This window comes from Echinops telfairi, unplaced genomic scaffold (genome assembly GCF_000313985.2).
Source record: "Echinops telfairi isolate 266 unplaced genomic scaffold, ASM31398v2 ScPeMD7_11;HRSCAF=52, whole genome shotgun sequence".
Lineage (NCBI taxonomy): Eukaryota > Metazoa > Chordata > Mammalia > Afrosoricida > Tenrecidae > Echinops > Echinops telfairi.
In genome coordinates, this window is record NW_022103908.1 from 27,940,694 (window position 1) to 27,958,279 (window position 17,586).

General features: G+C 36.9%; 1 non-coding gene across 1 annotated transcript; it reads right to left on the bottom strand.

The window, feature by feature from the left end:
• Positions 1 to 8,161: 8,161 nt before the first annotated feature.
• Positions 8,162 to 8,291, bottom strand: LOC115868493. Its single transcript, XR_004045625.1, has one exon. It is a non-coding gene; the product is annotated as a small nucleolar RNA SNORA76 (small nucleolar RNA).
• Positions 8,292 to 17,586: the final 9,295 nt, after the last annotated feature.

The window sequence follows — 17,586 nt, forward strand, 5'->3', positions numbered from 1 at the left end:
AAATTATAATCAACATTTTGGAGTTTACAACTTAAAGTATTTTCATTTAGTTTAACTTGCATGCTTGGCAGGATCACCTATGGTACTTTTTATGTAATATCAAACAGAGTCAAATAAGATAGCTTGCTTACCAAAGAAGTGTCAACACAGCAATTCATTATATATTTCTCCATTTTTCAAATGGGAGAGAGGCCCTAAAGGAACATTAGTAATCATTTTCTTTCTTCTCTGTATTATTTTAATTTATTTTAAGGAGAATCAGAATTTAATATTGATTAATAAAGTGTCTAGGCTACTACCCAGCACTTGTCTGTGAGTTTGTTGTACTGAGGCAGCTTTTGTGTTGATGTGATGGGTGAGAGGCCACAAGAATTTTAAATACCAGCTAGGTTACTGGTGGTGGATAGGTTTCAGGGAACTCCCAGACTAAGACACTAGGAAGGAATACATAACAAACTACTACTAAAAAATTAAAAAATAAAGAGTTGGCCTAAGCACTTTATAAGAGCAATAAAAAACTGTCTGATATAGTGCAAGGGGATGAGCCCCTCACGTTGGAAGGCACTCAGAATAGGATTGTGAATCGCTGATGGAGGTAAGTTTTCAGAATCTACTTTAGGTGTGTAACACATTTCAAAATGAGAAAAAACAACCTACATTCATTAATAATCAGAATGTGGAATGTACAAGGCATGAAGCTAGAAAAATTGGAAGAAATAAAAGACTGAATGCATAAAATTTTATATTCTAGGCACTATTGAGCTGGAATGGACTGATATTTGGTGATTCAGAATCAAATAGGCATAGTGTCTACTACACTGTGAATAACAAATTGAACAGGAAGAACAGTAAAGAGCCTTTGAATAGCTATCCCAATGTACAATGCTGTCAGACAAAAGATAGTATCAATACACCTGTAAGATATTAAAGTTACTAACACTATTATTCAAACCCCTAATGTGAAACGTGAAAAAACTAAGAAGTGTTGCCAATGTCTACAGTCTGCTTTATGAAATATGCACTTAAGATATATTGATTATTATTGATTTTATATAGAAAGTTGGAAAATAAAGACGGATCAGTAGTTGAAAAATATAGCCTCGATGGAAGATGAATGAATTCTGGAAGACTAGTTACTTACACATCACAAAACCCTTTTGAACCATAAACAGAGACTGTAACTGTGGATCTAGCCAGTAAGAATACACAGGAATCAAATTGAGTCCATTGGAGGACTTCATGGAGGTAGAGTGATAATACTAATGGAGGCAACGTTGCCCCTGCCTTTAACATTAATGGGACTTGAGTATCAAATGATGAAACTCCTTTTTACAATTTTGTTTCCCTAGGACCGTTCATTACCAAATACCTTAGGAAGGGTTTTCTAAAGAAGTGAAACTGGTAACACTCATACATGTAGATATAGACAAACATCCATCAACTGATTGATTGTTAGTAGCAGATCTCATCGTGAAATTGATTCCATTGTGTGTCTTCATGAAGGATACATATTATCTGACAAACCACTGAGAAGAACACTGGCCCAGTCACGTTGACACAAAATCTTAATTACCCAACCATGCTAGTATACAATATGATAGTCAAGTTCATAATACCAATACCAGTCTATTTAATCTCACTAGTGACTAGGATATCTATCTTCCAATGTTCCCTGCCATTTTTAGCATCGTCAACTTTTCTCATTTTCTACTTCATATATTCCATATTCTGATTATTAAGGAATATATGTAGCTTTTTCTTTTTAATTGTGTCACATTCTTGCGTTTAACTATATTGGAGATTTTGATATAATAGTATTCGCTCATAGAAAATTGAAGGTTATAGATTAAAAGACTGAAATTCACAATGAGTGTGTTATAATCTGAACCTTGACTAAATGCCATTACCACATAAATTCAAAACACAAACCTGGATCCATTTGTACTTTATTTCACATTCAAAATATAGTGCTTAGGGGACTCTTATTTTCTGAGTCTTATATATTCATTTTACTCTGGTTTAAGTTTAAAATCAATAATAGTTAAATAACTATCAATTTTAATTTGGAGGATTTGTTTTTGTTTTCTTTTTTCCAATGCATGCACACTTATTAACTACATGTATCAGTATAAAACATTCCATCATAGATCTAAGTTCTAATTGAAAAAAAGCTTTATTTGGGGACCAAAATAATTTCTTCAGAAACCAAAGTTCTACAATAGTCTCTCATAATAAGTTTTTTCAGTTTTTCTGCTTCTGGATTCCATATTTAGGATCTTTGGTAAACTTAAAATGTTAACTCACTTTCTAAAGTTACTGCCTAAAGGAAATAATTTATGCTGTGTAGTGGGACGGATAATTTACAAGGAATTGAAAAATCCTCTATATATAGCTCTATATGGATTCTTTCAAAGCTGATGAAGGAGAACGAGGCCTTTGACCAGAAAGATGGGTGAAGAACTTAACCAGAAGTAACACAGGAAGATGATAATACTTATAAACAAGAATAATAAACATCAGGAAATGCAGTGCTTGATTTGGGGGGCGAATTTATTAGATAGTCTCCATTTTTTAATGGAAAATATGCTTTTTTTCTTAGTTCTATCATATTAAATAATCATGTGAGAATTATTGGGGTATTTTTCATTGTTTAATAAAAAATGATTTCTTCTCCGCATTAGTCTGTCAGAGTTATCATTCAAATATTTGAAAGAACTAAGCTCTACTGTTTCTGCTACAGATCATACAAAATATAATACAACCTTTTGTGTTTATGATATAAGGGGATTTTATTGTTAATTGTCATATAAGTTTTCAAAGAGAAGCTTTGCATTATGGAACAAATTCTGTCTGTCATTAGTGTAAGAATTGCTACAGACCAAGATAGCCAAATGCAGAAAAGCTAAGTACTATATAATTAACCAACCATGAAATAATTTGGCTGGCTTTATGCAACTCCACTTTGTGAAAAATGATAATGCCAATATTCAGCTCTGAAATGGAGAACCCTTGATTACATTTCCAACTCAGACATTTCATTTTCTATGTCCCAATGGAGAGCAGAAGCTATGGTTAAAGCCAGAATATCCCCAAATTTCTAGAATTCTGTGTTTCCCAATTTTAATAATATACAATAATACGTGTTTGTGACAATGCCAATACTTTGAAGTACCAACAAATAATACATACAAATATACAGATAACAAATGTGTGTACATCCCTTTCAATATATGTAGGCACACGTATAAACACACAAACACACATATCCAAACACTTTCAGAAACAAGAGTAAAAAACTCAATAGAAAACTGTAGAGTTTAGAGCAAATGAAAGCACGCTCCACCACATCACTTCTGACTCAAATCAACTGCACTGACAAGAGTTGAACTGTGTGTGGGTTTCTGAGGCTGAGCATATTTGTAGGAGCAGAAAGCCTATTCTTTCTTCCATGAAGTCACTGGGAGGTTCCAACAGCTGACTTGGAGGTTAGCGCCCCAATGTATAACTCACTAAGGCACCAAGGTCCATGAAATTTAGACAGGCATAAAAAATAATAATCATAAAGATGCCAGATTCTACCTTAAGTTCTTTATTAGATTCTAATGATATAGTTTCCTATTAAATGAAGATTTTATATATTACACATTTGATGACAGCTATACACTACCAATTAGCCAAGACATGCACCAGGTTTTACGATGTTATTATTTTAACAAAGTTAAGTTGTTTCATGCATTGCTTTTAAGTATGAGGTTTGAATTGCAAGACTTTTCTATTTTAGAAAATATCTTTCTTTAATAATAATTTTATTGGGAGCTCTTACAGATATTATAACAATCCATGACTAAGTTGCATCAATCATAATTTTATGATTTGTGGTAGTTACATAATCTGGTGCTAATTTGAGACTATTAAGAGTGAAAGGGAGGAGTTTAACCTGTCAATCAGGTTGCTGCTTGATGACCTCATTTGGAGGCACTAAGGAGATAAATAGCTCAATGGAGGCAGGACACAGATACTCTCTGTGTATTCCTGATAACAAGACACATGGAGATACCCTACAGCCCTGGAACTGGAGGAGCCATGTGGATACCCATGCCAGTGCGGAGTTGCTTACACCACCACTGGATCCACAAGACTTTCCACCCAATGGCCTGTGATCTTCCTGCATTCGACATCGTTGCAAGTGTTTCATGAGTCTGAAGAGGAATTTATAGATTGGACATATGGGCTAATATTGAACTTATGAACTTCATCTGGATGGGGCTGGGATGTTTTCTCAATATTCAATTTCTCTTGTACATTGAATATTGAGAATATTGAGCTCTTGTATATTAAGCTCTTTCTTATACACACTTATGAATGTCTCTGAATTTGTTTATCTGGTCAACCCAGACTAACACATTATGATATCAGGAGTGGGGTTGCCAGATCAAGTCCATAAAGCCTGTTATATGACCTAGCCCAAGCGGGCTAGGGTTGTTGAAAATGTGTGATGAAGCCATGGTGTAAAGGCAAGGCGACCAGTAGGCACCCTGGTGATGTTAAGTGAGGCAGCCCCCATTCAGTTGACCATAACCCGATCAGATGAAGAGAAGATTTTTCAGCCTGTGAACTGGTGCATACTGCTGCAGACTTTGTGGATGGTCTCCCTGTTTGACTTTGCTTCGGGAAATGGACTCACAAGGTTCCAACTGAAAAGAAGATTTTTACAAACTTTCATAGGTGGGGGAATATATTCATAGGAATATGTTCATAGGATATGGTGTAGATATTCACATAAATACAGAATATTTTTGTTTTGCTGACTTATAGAATGTTATGAAGATTCTTCACATCAAAGAATGTGATTCTCTCATGCCTAATTAATAGACAGTTCCTACCACCATCAATTTGAAAGCATTTTCTTTCTTCTTGAACTCTTTGATATCAGTTGCCTTTTATCCCCTCCCTCCCTCCCCCTAGACCTCAGCAACCCTTATAATTATATTATATATATTTTTTATTTATTGCCGTTTCTTACACCATCCATGTATCCATTCACCTGCAATTCTGTTATTCATTCCCCTTGAGGGGGGTTGTACAGTCATCATTGCTATCAGCTCCCTCTTTTTCCCTCCCCCCCTTCTTTTCCCCACACCCTCAGCGATTCACTACTCCCATTACTGTTTCTGCATGGCTATCTATTTTGGCTTTCATGCATTGAATGCTCATGGGGTGTTGACAAGATAGGTATCAGAAGTTCAATAACAAGCAGTCAAATTGTTGTGTAGGAGTGTGGACAAAATGGAGACCCAACAACCACCTGTAAGATAATTGGACAGTCCCCTCACAGAAGGGCCACATGGAAAGGATGATAAACCCATAATATCATATTACTTACCATCAGTATAGCACTGATGAAACACATGACTATCCTCTAGTTCTCTAATATTTCCTCCCCTTACTGTTATGGTCTTTCTTTTTTCCTAATTAATCTTGTTAGACCTGTGTAGGGGCATTTATATAACTAAGAAAATATATTTTTTGTTTTAGGTTTTTTTTTTTCTTTTCTTTTTTGAATGACTTCTATTTCAAAAATAGTCTCCAGTTAAAAGGGGAAAAATAATGAATAAAATTTACTTAATGTAAGATATAGCCTTGGGAACTTCTAAACTTACATATCTTCAATGGAATTTTTATGAACTATTTTCTAAGAAAAAATAATTCATAGTTATTATTATTTATACTTTAACATTCCAAAGAAATATTTACTTAATTATGGTAAATTTTTCTGACTACTTTTACTTAATATTTTCCTGCAAAACCAGATTGTATAAATATCATAATTACAAATATTATCCTTCTCCATTTTATTTTACGTATCATTTTACATGGTATTATTGTGATTTTTTAAAACAAAATGTAAAAATTGTAGTTTAAAATTCTGTTTATTTCATCATATTTACATATTTTAAATAGAAATATCCTTAAAAGTAGTACATATAGACCTGACCACTCAAAAAATTAAAAACAGTTACCTATAAACCTTAATTGACATTTAAAACATTCCCTCCAAGATTTCTTTCTGTGCATGTACACACATGTACCACATGCAAATAAATATGAATAAACACTTTTAGAATAGTAAACCTTACACATTCTTCATTTTCCAATGTTTTCACTCACAATCATAAACATGTCATGTCATGTAAATTAATACACACACAGATTATTAGACAATTAACATGGCTATGCCATACTTTTATAAGCCACTTTTTATTATGAGGCTAGGACTGCAGTGGGATATTTGCAATTATACCTTGGCATACTTGTTTAATACCAACAGTGTAAACTTCTTATTGTGGAATTGCTAGTTAACACATTTTGCTAGTATATAATAATTAAATAATTAAACTGAAGCAATGAGCCCTGTAGTCATCTGTTCCTACATTTATTATAGAATTTAATTTAATTTATTGAATTTAATTTATTGAAGTTGAAGTTTTGGTATATCTCTGTCCATCTCAGAATGTGAGATATGTTAAGGCAATTGCCCCAGGTCTGTATCTCTTTCTCATCTCTCAGGAAGACTGTCCCGCTCAAACGTGTCTTTCTCCGGAGAGCTCTGCACCCTCTTTTTTTACATTGGATGTATAGTGTTTCCTTCTCATTATAGAATTCTGAAACACCTTGGTATGAAAAAAATTTCAATTAGAAAGTAAGCAAAATACTTGAGCAGACAGCTCACCAAAAATCACACTCAAATGGCTAACAAACATATGAAAAATGTTCAAAATCACTAACATCCAGGAGATAAAAATCAAGACAACGATGAGCTATTACAACCACAATGATAGCACAATTGAAAAGCAGACACACACATACACTGAAAACAACAAATAACAGAGAGATGTGGAGAAATTTGAAATCTTATACTTTTCTAGGGGCCTTTCAAACATGTAGAACCATGTGGTAAGTGATATGGTAAGTGATTATCTGCAATAACTGGGAATAGATATGCCATGTGATCTAGCAAAACCTTTGCTCGGCATATACCCCAAAGAAGTAAAAGACAAAACAAAACAGAAACAGATTTATGGTCTCCCGTGTTCATTGTAGCACAGTTCACAATAGCAAGAAGTTGGAACCAGCCCAAATGCTCCTCAGTAGAAGAATGGATAGATAAACTCTATAACATACACACAGTGGGATCTTATGCATCCCTAAAAATCCGTGATGAAAGCACAAAGCAACTCGTGACATGGATGAACTTGCAAACCATTATGTTTAGTTAATCACAAAAGAACAACTATTGTATGAGACCACTACTATAAAAATAAGCACCAAGACAAAGGCAAGTCTCAGGTCATATAATCTTACAAGATTTAGAAACCAGTTTCCCAATTAACGAGGTAGTGTGCCTGGCAAATACTCATGATCTATATACCACAACCGTATGTGTACTTTGTAATACCCACTTCAACAGAGGAGACCTCAGCTCACCTCGGATCTGTTTTTCATGTTGCAAAGAGAGAGCAAAGCCCAATCAATGCCTTCAGTTCTATCCTCATTGCAAATCAACAGTTACTCTTACAAACATGTCTGTGACCCCGAAGGGAAATTCAAGTCCAGAGGTTGGGGGACATCTCTGTCTCATAGCAAGTATTTTCTTTTTTGTTGGTGGATAAACCTATATGGGCAACATGCAAATGAGAAAAATGCCCCCAAGGGAGAATAATGTATGTCCTGTATTATGTTCCGAATTGGTCACTTTTGACATCTTTTGTAGCCAGTGTTTGGTGACCCAGGCCAAGCGTTATAGACAACCAGGACTTTAGGCTCTATTTTCTGAGGCGCACCGTATCCATCATAAACCACTCCAGAAGGAGCCACGTTGAAAGTCCCACGAAGCAAACTGGACTTTACATTATAAATACCTGTGGTTGGTAAAATGATTGGAAATACTGCCTTCAGCTTAAGGCTGAAAATCTCTGCTGTGTGCAGAAGCAGATGAATACTATCCCAAGCATGTGCCTTTGGAAGTCACTGGACTTTGGTTCAAGTCTCTTGCTTTGAAGATGTCCAGTAAATGACAACTCGAAAGTATCATGTTTGCTATTTTTATACTGTCTATGTTTTTTATTTTTTTTTGTTTGTTTGTTTTTTGTTTTTGTTTTTTCCGTGTCGCTGGCGGTTAAAAGGGCCGCCCGCAGAGGCTTGGCGGCCCCAGTTATGCGCCAGCACTTGCTCTGGCGCTGCAGCTTAACCCCCCGCGCCACGGGCCGGCGCGGCGGGTTCAAAGGCAGCACGATATACTGTCTAGGTTTTTATTGACATGTCTGCTGAGCATATTTCAGCCTTTGTAAATTAGCACTATTGAAAGGTTTGCTGTAATACCACCTTTATTGGTTCCTGTCATCTAAATTTTCAATCTGTACAAGTCAAAAATCTAAGTTTTTAATCTGTACAAGTCAAAAATCCATGCATTATAGTCTAAAGAGCAGTCCTATATGTGTACATTTCCTTTTCTCAAAAGTAGTTTAAATTCTAGACTATTGGCTAAATTAATGATACTACCAATAAAATTACTATGTGCCCCATGTGGATGTTGTATAACATTCCCCAAAAACATGCTAATTATGTCTCTAAAGTGAATCAGGGACATTTATGAAGAGGTTACCCCCCCAAAAAAAAACACCAGAATGTTTTTCAAAACCATGTATTTATTTTATTTAAAAGATCATTTTATTGGGGGCTTTTATAACAATCCATATATCAAATGAATCAAGCAAATGTGTGCAACTGTTGTCATCACTATTTTCTAAACATTTACTTTCTATTTGAGCCCTTGGTATCAGCTCCTCCTTTATCCCTCCTTCCTTGCCTCCCACCCTTGTGACCTCTTGATAAATTACAAATTATTATTATTTTTATATCTTATACCTATCATTGTCTCCTTCCCCCATGGTTTCTGATGTTTGTCCCTGTATGTGTGTGTGTGTGTGGGGGGGGGGTTGGTTGTTATATGTAGATTGTTTCAATCAGTTCCGCCTACCCCACCCCTACTATCCCCCTATCCTGCTGGTATCTGTACTCCCTTCTGTTCCTGAGGGATTTATCTGACATGGATTCTGTGTTATGTGAGCTCTTATCTATACCAATGTACATGCTCCAGTCTAGCCCTATGTGAAAGGCAAGACTGAGGTCATGATAGTGGGGGGTGAGGAAGCATCAGGAACCAGAGGAATATTGTGTGTTTCATTGGTACTATACGGCATCCTCGTTGACATCTCCCTTCTTTGTGACCCTTCTGTGAGGTGATGTCCCATTGTCTACAGATGCGCTTGGGGTCTCTGCTCCAATGCACCCCCACCCCTACGCCCGGTTCTCAACAATGTTTTGTTTCTTTGTGGTTTTCTGATGCCTGTTACCTGATCCTATTGACACTTCATGATCGCATAGGCTGGTGTGCTTATTCTGTGTGGGCTGTTGCTTTTCTGCTAGATGGCCGCTTGTTTAGCTCCAAGCTTTTAAGACCCCAGATGCTGTATCTTTTGATAGCCGGCGCCATAAGTTTCTTCACCACATTTTCTTATGAACCCATTCTGTCTTTAGTAATCAGATAGGGGAGAGTGCACATCACAGAATGCCGGGTTGTTAAAACAAAGTGTTCTTGCATTGAGGGAGGATTTGAGCAGAGGCCAAAAGTCCATCCACTGCCTCAATGTATTGCCATATAATATATGTACCTAGGCCAATACCTCTATTTTTATGAATTAATATATTTACATGAGGGAATACTGTGTTTATACCTCTATCCATAGCTTTGCTTCTGAGATCTTTCCTATGTTTCCTTTTACCTTCCTCCTATCCCACCATCATGCTCGCCCTCCTTCTGCCTCTTAGTAATTCCTCTAAGCTAGATTGCTGTTGCTCCAACACCTGCAGGATCTCTACGTCCTTCTCATTATTGATTTGAATTCCCTAGTTGTTCCCCTGTCTATGACACGGTTTGCTCATTGCTCCCTTCCCATGTCGCCTCCTCCCCCCAAGTCCCTCCAGACCATTGGTCCTGTTGCTTTCTCCTCAGGCTTGCTTCCCATGCCTATCTTATATAGGCAGGCAAACCAACAATAATGGAGACAAAACAAAAAGGAAACAAAAGAATGAATAAAAAGGGAGAGAGAGAGAAAAAAGAACTAGTGAAAAAACTGAAAAGCATACAGAATTCCAGGTTGCTCCACTGAACTTTATGACGATCTCCCCACCGGTGCTGCTTTTTATTTTGTTTTCTTTTTCATTTTTACAGAACAACCTTATCACCTTCGAAGTACACTTAATGCATTTGTCAAATCTGTAATTCTACTCTTGGAAACATTTTTCAAACTCATGTCGTTGGATGGCTGCCAGTAGCTCCCTCGTTTTTATCTTCACCTCTTCTCTGTCTTCTAATTGCTGTCCTTTATGTCTCTCTGCATTAGTGGAAACAAAAAGAAGTTGCACAGAGCAAGGTCAAGTGAGTACGTATCATGAGACAAGAGAGACATGCTGTATATGCCCCAAACTGAGATGGCTGCATAAGCAGGTGCATTGTCATGGTGGCAAAACCAGTCCCCTGGCTGTCACAAATGAGGCCTTTGTTGTACACTACTAGGCAATCTTTTCAGGACCTCTACATAGAAAGCTTGATTAACGGTCTGATCTGGTGGAACAAACTACAAACACACTACAAGTCAACATTTTCATCCTTTTGGGAAGTTGACATATGACAAGATTTGTCATCAATTGACATCTTACCTTTTTTGAAAAGGAGAAAATCATTTGTACACTTGAGTTTTTCTTATAGAACTGTTCTTATAAAGCTGTGTTCAACATCATTAACAATTTCTGTTGCATTTTTCCCAAGCACGAAACAGAATTTTATAGCCACACACTGTTCTCCGGAATTGGTCATCACAAAAAGTGAAGTATGAGTGAAACTGCTTTTACGAAAATTTTCACTGTGACAAGAGAAAACCTTCCTAGACAACGCCACTGGGTGCAATCAGTCAGAGTGAGTTGCTGGGATGCTTGCCTAGTGGGAGCAATGCATACTGTGAATGCTCCACCCAGAGGAGCTTTTTTCTGATTTTTTTGGTACCACCACATATAAACCATAGTCACATGAATTCACTTCGAGCTCACACTTAAATGTAGTCTAAATTTACAACAAGCTATATTTATGGTGTAGTCCTACTCAAGTCTCACCCTGAGGAAGACATTATTGAACAGACAGGTGTGATAACCAAGTGATGAGAAGAAATCAGATGGTGCCCCACTCTGAGAAAGAAGTGTGTGGGGCATTAAAAGCTTATCTCAAAACAAGTAGCTATCTGTGTGGGGTGTCAGCTGCATCCACATGGAAGAATCACACCAGCTTCTGTGACCTAAGAATTAAAAAAAAAAAAATCCAAGAGGAGTTTGGAGGAAGGATTGATATTAGCACTTAAATTCTGTGTACCCTCTAAGATCGCTGTAAGTTGGAATAGACTGGACGGCAATGAGTATGTTTTTCTTTTTGTTTTGATTGGTGATAAAGAAAGCCCCAATTCCATACTCAAGGTTCCCATGTGGATAAAGCTTCTGGTGAATTCTCCCTGACTATTGACTAGGGATGTGAATAGCCTTGTTATCAAACATTGGAAAATATGCTAATGTTGATGTACTTAGGTTAAAATGTGTTCTCTGTTTTGACCCATTTTAAATTTGTTCTAATTTTTATTATCTTCTACATTTTGAATAAGATTTTTCTCTGCTTTATGTTGTTATTGTTGTTGGTTTTTGTTTTTCTTTTGTATGAAATCCAGGTTAAGTAAACCTTTAGAGGCAGTAACTGAAGTAATTGTTTCTTAGGGTTATGACAGGGGAGGTTGGGGGAAAATGTAGCACTAATAATAAGTACAAGAAATAAGAAAGAAAATGTTCTAAAATTGGCTGTTGTGATGATTGTACCACTCTTCTTAATGTGTTTAAACCATTGAATTGTATGATATGTAAATTATATGTCAATAAAGCTTTTAATAGAAAAGAAATTGAGGGAGGAAAAAGTTAGGGTCTTTTATCCTGAAAGTATTTCAGTTATCTAGATTCTTAGCTAGAATTTAAAGCATTTGGTGGATCTAATCTGGGTGCTGCTTGTTTAGGATAGATCTATAATGTTTTATAGAAATTGACAGAAGGGATTGACATGATATGTACATTTTGAGAAAGGAGAAAAGTGATTTAGTTTCTAACTTGGTGGTTCATACCAGATTATCAAGAAAAGAGAAATCACACACAGAACCTAAAGTCTACATTCAGTGAGATTTTACATGTTATATCTTGGAAGCTTGTAAAATGTCCAGGAGAAGGGTTCCAAAATTCCATCAATCCTTCCCATCATGAAGTCTTGAGGACAATTTTGATCCCAAAGTGGAGTATTTTGACATAACAGGAAACAGAGACTGAAGAAACTTGGAGATGGATGACTAAATTAGCTGGCCCCAACTTTGGAAAACATCCCTGAACAGCTATACAGAGTTCAAATAGTCTGAATTTGCTGTGTATCAATTACTACCTCACAGCTGACAGAGAGGAATCTTAGATAGCAGTAGGGAAATTGAGAGAGAACAGGCTAAGAGACATCCCAACAATGAATTAATCCTGTTAAAAGGTCACAGTGGGAGGCTCCCAAACAGCAGCATTTCGATTCAGTTCTGAAATTCTGCCAGGTTTCTTTTTTTTTTTCCTAATTACACAATTGCTTCTCTGTTCACATTTTTTTTATAGAGAGCTGTTCAGTAACACAAATAATAACTACCAAGCCTGAATCACCATGGACTTTCCATTATGCCAGAGCATTTATATTGCTATCATTGTGTTGATCCACTTTATCTGGTTTACCTTTAAAGAGCATTTATATCCTTTTTGATAACATAGAGTTGCTGCAGGAATGAAAGATGGTTCATAATACATTGCAATGCAGGTTGTCAAATGTCTTCAGAATGCAGTGAAATCGACAAAAAGAGTTCATGATTCTTGCACACACTGACAATAGCCCCTTAGGATGATTATCTCAACCATAGTGAGTACATGTAGTCTGTATTCACTCTGTAAATTTCTCAACGACTATCTCAGTTACACAGTAAGATGTGGTATTTTAGAATGCATTCTTTTTAACAGAATTGTGCTGTTTTATCTTTTATGTTTCTGTGGTTAATAAAATGCAAAACTTTCCCTTTAGACTGTAGTCTTGGGTCTGACTGGCTTTGTGGATCCTTTTACTCCCTCGGGCTGCAAGCGCTATTTGTCATCTTTTCTCAGTTGTTAATACTGAGCAGATAATTCTGCTTTAATGCATATAACTCAGGTTTGAAAATGATCAATTCGTGTATTTATTTATTTATTTGGATTTCAGTTTATACTGCTAACCTCTCCCTTGGAAATATGCCATTTTCAGTCGTATTTATTACTTGTATCTGGCTATGTTCATACTCCAGGTTAACATCTGGTTGATTATATTATTATGATAATTTTATATACTTAATTTAGGCATTAAACAATTTAATAGACCTTGCTCATAATTGGAAAGCATCATGTTCAACAATTTTAACTACTTATTTGGGTTCCTGTAAGAGGATACTTTCTGCTCCTATAAAGGGTTAGTCTCAGAAAACCACACAGACAGAACTTCCCTGTGCCTGTAGCATCACTGTAAGTCAAAACCAACTCGATGACATTGAGCTTGGTTTGGCTTTGGAACCTTATCTCTAAACATTGTTATAACTTTATCATAATATGTTTATACTTATCTTGATATTGTTACATGTTTAAGGCTACTTTTTTACTTCTGTCACCTAAATATTAATATTGACTTTCCTATGGGTTCCTTTATCCTTAAAATACCACTAAAATAATTTAAATGAGATTAAAATGATTAATTCTGTTCTATGATGCTCACCTTCCCTACACAACCGCTGAAGACAAAGCGGGCAAATAAGCAAATGTGGCGAAGAAAGCTGATGGTGCCCGGCTATCAAAAGATATAGCGTCTGGGGTCTTAAAGGCTTAAAGGTAATCAAGCAGCCATCAAGCTCAGAAGCAACAAAGCCCACATGGAAGAAGCACACCAGCCTATGCAACCACGAGGTGTCGAAGGCTCAGGTATAAGGCATCATCAGAACAAAAAATCTTACCATAGTGAATGATGGGGGGAGTGCGGAGTGGAGATCCAAAGCCCACTAGTAGGCCACTGGAGATCCCCTTGCAGAGAGGTCTCGGGGAGGAGATGAGCCAGTCAGGGTGCGATGTAACAATGATGAGAAATACAACTTTCCTCTAGTTCCTAAATGTTTCCTCCCTGCTCCCACTACCATGACTCGAATTGGACCTTGCAAGTGTGGCTAGACCAGAGGATGTACACTGGTACAGATAGGAACTGAAAATCCAGGGAATCCAGGGTGGATGAGCCCTACAGGACCAGTGGTGTTAGTGGCAAAACAGGGAGGGTGGAGGGAGAGTGGGTAGGAAGGAGGGAACCGATTACAAGGGACTATATGTGACCTCCTCCCTGGGGGACGGACAACAGAAAAGTGGGTGAGGGGAGACGTAGGACAGGGCAAGATATGACAAAATAACAATTTATAAACTATCAAGGGCTCATGAGGGAGGGGAGCGGGGAGGGAGGGGAAAAATGAGGACCTAATGTCGGGGGTTTAAGTGGAGAGAAAATGTTTTGATAATGAAGTACAAATGCGCTTTACACAATTGATGTGTGTATGAATTGTGATGAGTTGTTTGAGCCCCTAATAAAATGTTAAAAAAAAAAAAGATTAATTCTGAATGCCTAAAAAATGTTTACATGCTTTGTCCCCTTTTTGCACTATTATTTTCTGTAGAAGTGATAGTCCATTGTTTTTCTTTGCTTAGGTTTTCATGTAGGAGCCTTGATTCGCCGTGCTTACACGTTGTGCTTCATCCTTGAGGTCTGCAGTTAGAAACCACCAGCCACTTGGCAGCAGAATGATGGGGCTTTCTACTCTGGAAGAGAATTGCAGTTTCAAACACCCACCAAGTACTTCTACCCTATTAGGATTGACTCAATGGCAGTGAGTTTGGTTTTTTTAAATTTTCATGTGGTTGGCACTAATCCAACCCAAATTCAGGACCTCGTGATTTTATCTCTTCCAGTATCTCTGTTTACACTTCTTAAAAGGCATGTTATTTAGTTCTTACTCTGCTCTCCCTGGACTGTTCCTCCATCTATTTATTTCTATACAACATAGTGAAAACTTAAAGAAACATTTCATTATTCACCTAAGAATGATATGAGACAGTGTTGCATCAACAGTAACAGAATGTAATCGATTATACATATCTTATGCTTTTGTGCAGGAGAAAAATGAGGTTTTCTACTCCTGTGAAAATTTAGTCTCAGAAACTCACTGGGGCAATTTTATCCTGTTCTATAGGGTCCCTATGAGTCACAATTTCTTCAGACTCAAATTGAACATGCATACGGGCAGTTAGTTATCTGATTTATGATATTGAGCTTCTCCATCATCTTTTTCCATAGACTGAGTCCTCAATTTGCTGCTTGTGTGTTTTCTGGCTAGGTACATAGGTATAGTCACTGTTTATGTTACAAAAGGGTTTTGCAATGTATCAGTAAATAATCTTCCAGGATTTTATCATATTGTTTTCCAACTTTCCATATCTGATCACAATAATTATCACTGTATCTTAAGTGCATATTTAATCAAATAGACTGCAGACATTGGTAAAGCTTCTTTATTGGTCCATATTTCACATTAGGAGTTGTTGCCTCAGTTTGAACAATGTGGTATTAACTGTAATACCTTATAGGTGTTTTGAAATTATCTGTCTATAGGCGTATTGGTATGTATGACAGTATTGAACTTCAGGATAGATCTTCAGAGGTTCTTTAAATTAGTGAAATGTCATGCCTTTTCAATTTGTCATTCACATTGTAGTAGACAACATGTTCACCTGATTCAGGATCAACAAATACCAGTCCATTGCAGCTCAATAATGCTGAAGATGCCAATCTTTATGCGTTTTGGTTTTCTCATTTCTTCCCATTTTTCTAACTTCATGCTTAGTACATCTCATATTCAGATTATTAATGAATGTAGGTAGTTTCTTCCTTAATGTTACACAGCTAAAGCCGATTCTGGAAGCTTACTTCCATTAGCGATTCACCAGTCTCATTCTGAGTGCCTTCCAAGCTGAGGGCCTCCTCTCCTTGCGTTATACCAAACAGTATTTTATTTCTCTTCATAAAGTGCTTAGCCTTTTTTATTTGTTTTTAAGTAGTAGATTGTTATGTCCTCCTTCCTAATGACTTAGTCCAGAAGTTCCCTGAAACCTAGCCACCTTGAGTGACCTACCTGGTATTTAAAATTCTTATAGCATAAAACTCAGTATCATAGCAGCATGTGATCCACCACAGAACAACACACTAACAGACAAGCAGTGGTTAGTAAGGTAAACAATTGATGGGGGTAACAATGGGACAATGAAATTTAGGATAAGAATATATGCAGCAATTCAAAAGAATTAGAGCCATTAAATTCTGTTGAATCACTCTGTCAACTTAATCAATTTTCTTACCCTCAACTGATGATATTAACTCCAAGTGTCCCGGATAGTCATTGCCTGAGATATTGCCAAGGGGGGCACTTGGGGTGTTGTCCGTGGCATCACCTGAGGCAGATTCCTAAGAGTACAGTAATGAAAATTCACTCAAAACACATCCATTATTTCTTCTAAACCTACAACTAGATTTAGTCCCAGCATACTCCAAACGGTTAAGTAATATTGTGGTCCAAAAGAACTGCTTGAGTTTTCTAATATGTATAAAAAGAGACATGGAAAATGCATGTGGGAATGGCTACTCATGATGTGAGATAATGGTGCAAGGAACATGAGCTTATTTGATATTTTAGAACCAGAGGTTAATAGAAGATCTAAACAATTTTATTTGTTTGTTTGTTTTAGAGTGATGTCATGAAGCGTGGCCTGTGCAGTGGCCTACAGGAATCAATGAAGTATCAGATCTACCATGTATATTGCACCACAGGTATTGAGACTTGAAGAAATTAGCTTGTTAAAGAGGCTAGATCCAAAGAACCAAACATTGAGAGTCAGAGGACACACCTTTTACAAAGGTGAAGAACAAATTTGTGAATGGAGCCATGGCAGCTTTGAAAACTACTTTATGCAAGTCTGAATTCACAGTGGGAACTGCCCTAATTGAATTGAGACACTTAACTCTAATGGAGCTGATTGGATCCCGTAGTGGTAGGGGTCAAGTGGCCACACTTAATCAAAGGCAAGGTGAGTATGGTTATCCTAGTGAACAGCAGAGCAAAACACTAATCAGCCCAGTCTCACTCACATGGATTTAAATGGTGTTGGATATTTAGACAAAGTGCCTCTAGAAACTTAAGAGATGGGAGACCTCCTGAATATTTACTTGATTATGTGGCATATGTGGTAGAGCTGCACATGATACACTGTATGCTGTCTGGCCCACAAAGTCATAGAGTTATACATGCGCAATAA